This window comes from Mirounga leonina, unplaced genomic scaffold (genome assembly GCF_011800145.1).
Source record: "Mirounga leonina isolate KUSES-001 unplaced genomic scaffold, KU_Mleo_1.0 Mir_376, whole genome shotgun sequence".
Lineage (NCBI taxonomy): Eukaryota > Metazoa > Chordata > Mammalia > Carnivora > Phocidae > Mirounga > Mirounga leonina.
The window spans coordinates 7,106,666-7,112,056 of NW_023270718.1; positions in this window are offsets into that span (position 1 = coordinate 7,106,666).

Here is a 5,391-nt window from a genome sequence, read left to right on the forward strand (position 1 = left end):
AGCCCCCAGGGACGATGCTCTCTCTGCCAGTGTGGACTGGCCTCTAGGACCTGCCTTTTATAGGCCCCTCGCAGGGCGCGGTTCACTCCTATTGGCTGGAAAAATTCCATCTTCCTGCCGCTCCTCAGAACCTGGGCTGGTCTGAGGGAAGTGATGTTGGTGGCTGTGTTTCCAGTGCAGAGCCCCACACTTAGCTAAGGCGAGACTTTCGCAGGGTCCTGTCGTGGTGTCAGAAAGCAGGACAGCACAGCCAGGGGGCAGAGGGCCTGGAAGACAGGGGACTCCTCCCTATCTTATTTCTGGCCCAGCTCCCACCCACAACTATTTAAGACCCTGCGAGATTTCTGCTGCTTCTTCCACCGTGAAATGAGAAGTGAGTGCTGCCCAAGGAAGGGTACAAGGATTACGTAGGCTCATCAGAAGGGTTTCTTCCGTATCAATGAAAAACATGTTTTCAGTATTCTTCTCACTGATAATTTCATTATGAGTGACAGGAAAATCAGACCTTAAAAAAAAAATGTCTACCAGACCCATTACCCAAGTGGAGTATTTCTCTCCCGTCTTCCCATTCTTGGCAAAAGAGAGCAGGAACTCGGCCCTGGATCTTTAAGGACTGGATGTCTCTGTAGGTAAATTTACAAGTCAGTCTTACCCATGAGTACATCTGACATGCATCTTTATATAAAAATGAAGCCAGCACGAACTAAAAATAATTAATGGTGAAGATAGTTTCCCAATGTTGATTTATTTTCTTTAAAGCTTTTAATATGAAAGTTTCAAGCATTCACACAATTAAAGAAAATAAATTCAATCTCTATTTACCCTTAAGATCACTTCAAGATATGTCAGCGTTTTGCCAGTCTTGTATCATCCACTCCAAACTTTTCCTTTGGGATGAAGGTTGGGTGGGAAATGGAGCTGGAATACTTTGATGGAATCCTAGAATTCTGTATTTCTCTAATAAACAAGTTATGAGCCATAAGATTCATCTCTAATAAATAATTATTCAAGTATATAAAAGATAATAAAAAGGGCACCTGGGTTGCTCAGTTGGTTAAGAATCTGCCTTCGGCTCAGGTCATGATCCCAGGGTCCTGGGATCGAGTCCTGCATCTGGCTCCTTGCTCAGCAGGGAGTCTGATTCTCCCTCTGCCCCACCCCCTGCTCGTGCTCTCTCCTCTCTCAAGTAAATAAATAAAATCTTTTTTAAAAAGATAATAAAAAAGACTCCCAGGCTATCACAACACAAAATTATTTTTTAATTTATTTTTTATTTTAAAGATTTTATTTTTAAATTCTCTCTGCACCCAATGTGGGGCTCAAACTTACAACCCTGAGATCAAGAGTCACATGCTCTACTGACTGAGCCAGCCAGGTGCTCCTATTTTTAAATTGCTTAATATCATCTAATACCCAGTTCATAATCCATTCTCTCAAATTACTCCAACACACTTAAAAAAAAATTTTTTTTTTCTTAAAGATTTTATTTATCTACTTGACACAGAGAGAGAGATAGCGAGAGCAGGAACACAAGTGGGGGGGTGGGAGAGGGAGAAGCAGGCTTCCTGTAGAGCAGGGAGCCCGATGCGGGGCTCGATCCCAGGACCCTGGGATCATGACCTGAGCCGAAGGCAGACGCTTAACGACTGAGCCACCGAGGTGCCCCACCACACTTTTTTTTCAAACACATTCTCTAAATTATTTTTTTGAACCAGGATCTAAACAAAGTTCCTACATTACTGTCACTTATTATATCACTAAAACTGGTACCTTCTGTCTGAAAATATAATTTAAGACCAGTTACAAAATGGAAGCACATACTTGCAATTCCCATCACTCAGAAATATATCCAGAATATGTAAAAACTAATATCTACCCATTAAAACTAAAGGAAAACAATCCACAATAAATTGTAAAAGAAATTCAAAAAGACAATTCACCTGTAATGGATATTATATTATGTTACATACAGCATTGCTGATAATAAAACAAATGGAAATAAAACCACCACTATTTCATATACATACAAGCAGTGAAAATTCAGACATTACTGGGTGTAGCAATGATGTGGGGAATCGAAGACTCTCCTCCAGGGTTAGTGTGGGTGTGATTGGCTTAACCACCCCAGGGGACAATATGGTCGCTACACATGAAGATGCATGGGGGCGCCTGGGTGGCTCAGTCGGTTAAGTCTGCCTTCGGCTCAGGTCATGATCCTGGAGTCATGGGATCAAGCCCTGCATTGGGCTTCTTGCTCAGCGAGGAGTCTGCTTCTCCCGCTGCCCCTCACCCTGCTCTCATGCTCTCTCCCACTCTCTCTCTCATTCTCTCAAAATAAATACAATCTTAAAAAAAAAAATTTAAAAATCTGTTTAAACATGAAGATTCATGAGCACGATGATGCAGAAATTTAGTTCCTTACTTTCTGTTCATAGCAACAGGGAAGATCATAGCAAACAAGAACATATCCCAAGTATGTTCGTGGCAGCATTGCCAGTGGAAGGAAAATATTAGAAACAACAAATGCCCAATGACTAGGATCAGAGATTAAAACCAAAAAGTCCAGTTCGTCGACACAAATAAATGACCAACAGTGGTGAAATGGGGTGAACTAGAGGTATATGTGTAAAAAGGGGATTTTCCAGAAACAATTGAGAGAAAAGTCATGATACAGAATTAAACAGTCTATTGACGTGTGTACCTATCTTGCACTTGCAGGAAGTAATATCTAGCTTTAAAAGCATGTGCGTATATGTTAAGGGCGCCTGGGTGGCTCAGTCGGTTAAGCGTCTGCCTTTGGCTCAGGTCATGATCCCAGGGTCCTGGGATCGAATCCCGCATCGGGCTCCCTGCTCTGTGGGGAGCCTGCTTCTCCCTCTCCTCCCCACTTGTGCTCTCTATCTATCTCTGTCTCTCTCAAATAAATAAAATCTAAAAAAAAAAAAAAAAAAAGTATGTGCGTATATGTTAAAATTTCTTAAATGCTTGGAAATTAGACTTATCAAATTATGGTTGATGATATCAGATACAGGCGTGGTAAAATAAAAATGCGGAGGAAAAGTAAACAGGAAGTAAATAATCCCTTTATATCTTGGGGGATGATTAGATCAAAGTTGATTGTGTCGAGCTGATTAGGTTAGCGCCAGCGCTTGAGAGGGGCCTCCTTCGGCAACATAAAGACCAACTGAGGCTCCCCTTCATCCTCATCCTTCCTCAGTGATCCTGGAAGCTACATTGTGCCCTGTGGAATTTGCTCAGCATCCACAATCTGAGCTGATAAGGACAACTGAATCATTATCATCATCTTGAGACCTTTTGATCTTTTCTCCGTGTGTCCCTATTTAAGATTTTTTATTTGAGAGAGAGCACAAGCAGGGGGAGTGGCAGGCAGAGGGAGAGAAAGAAGCAGGCTCCCAAGGAGCCTGACGTGGGGCTCCATCCCAGGACCCCTGGGATCATGGCCTGAGCCGAAGGCAGACGCTTAACTAACTGAGTCACCCAGGTGCCTCCCTCGTGTCCCTATATAAAAAATGGGTTGTGGATATGACTGTTGATTGCATCCTGAATTTCACAAGCCACGTGTCTGTGTCCCCTCCGGAAAAACCAATTCCCACATCAAAAAATATGTCTTGATGATAACCTTTGAAAGCTGCCTGTGATTGATGCTGACTCACTGACCACCCTTCTCTTCGACCCACAGATAATGTGCAAGAACTGTTTTCAGGCCTTTGGACACACGGAGAGGACCAGGAGGTGTCCCGTGATGTGTGGGGCGTGGGGCGTGGGGCATTTGTTTCCCAGCCCTCGGGCTCAAATGAGGAAGAGAATCTGGAACTAAGGAAGCCTCAGCAACTCCAGACCACAGGCCTTTTAGCAAGACTGACAGCAGGATCAGGTGAGGTGAGGAATCTGGGTACTGGAAACCATCCTTAGAACTGGAATCCAAGGACACTTCTTCTTTATCCTGCATGCACAGCCATCTCCAAGCTCAGACAGAGAAATGCAACAGAAACATACAAAGAGCTCAATATCTTTCAGGGTTCCTCACTCAGGAGCATAAAATGATATATAATAATAGTATATATAATATACAATATAATATATAAAAATTTAGATATTGTATATGTAAATATATATGTTATAAAAATATATAAAATATATAACATTTTAAATTTTATAGTATATATTTTATATGTTATATATATTTAACATGTTTGAAACTTTATATATTATTGTGTATTATATATTTTAAATTTTATATTATATATAATATATAAAAATATAAAATAAAATTAGAAAATTAAAAAAATATATGTATGTTAAAATTTCTTAAATGCTTGGGAGAGACAAACATTCATTCATTGTAGTCCTGGAGGGTCATCTGGGAGGAGATGTATAGGGAAATCTTGAAACTGCATACATTGGGCAGAATAGCAAAAGAGTCTAAATGGAAGTACATCATCTCTTCATTGTACCTCAAGAAACCATGGGGAGCTGCCTGGAGTTGGGGGCTGGATCTGACATGAGAGAAGAAGAATCCTTGACAAAGTTCATAGAACCTTCAATGCCTCTCTCACCCCATAAAATGAGTAAGGACTGTGCCCTTGCTTCCCAGTGCCCAGATAGGGACAGGAAGCTGGGGCAGGTCCAGACACTTAACATGGTTTCTTCTGTAAGCAAGAAGAGGTGAAGAGGATGATTTGACTCCAGAAGATTCCCAGGAGACTTCCAGAGAAGCAACAAGGAAGGAAATGACAGAACCTTGTGACTCTGAGGGTGTTTCCCCTTCTTTTGCCCTGTTCTGTTGCCCTTCACAGGCTTCCTGATTTGCTTTACTTCTCTGTCCCTCAAGTAAGGGGATTATCTTTCTTTTTTAAGATTTTATTTATTTATTTGAGAGAGAGAGCACAAGCGGGGCAAGGGGTAGAGGGAGAAGCAGGCTCTCCTCTGAGCAGGGAGCCCAATGCAGGACTCGATCCCAGGACTCCATGATCATGACCTGAGCCGAGGGCAGACACTTAACAGACTGAGCCACTCAGGCACCCGTGTAAGGGGATTATCTTCAAAGTCTAGGATAATCAAAGGGATCCCTGATTTATATGTATTTTTCTTTGTTTTTGTGCTATTATTTGCATGCCCATCAGTAACAGCTGTGGGGGCATTTCTGAGTACATGTTCAAATGTCTTCCAGCGGGTAGAATCATATGCAAGAATATGTATCTTTCAACTCTTGATAAAGAATTCCTAATTGTCTCTCAAAATCACTGATCATTGATATTCCCTAAATTCATGTATGAAGTGGTGTGTTCCTACCAATCTCAGAAAGACTGTATCAGCAAACTTTTATCTATCTATCTATCTATCTATCTATCTATCTATCTATCTATCTAT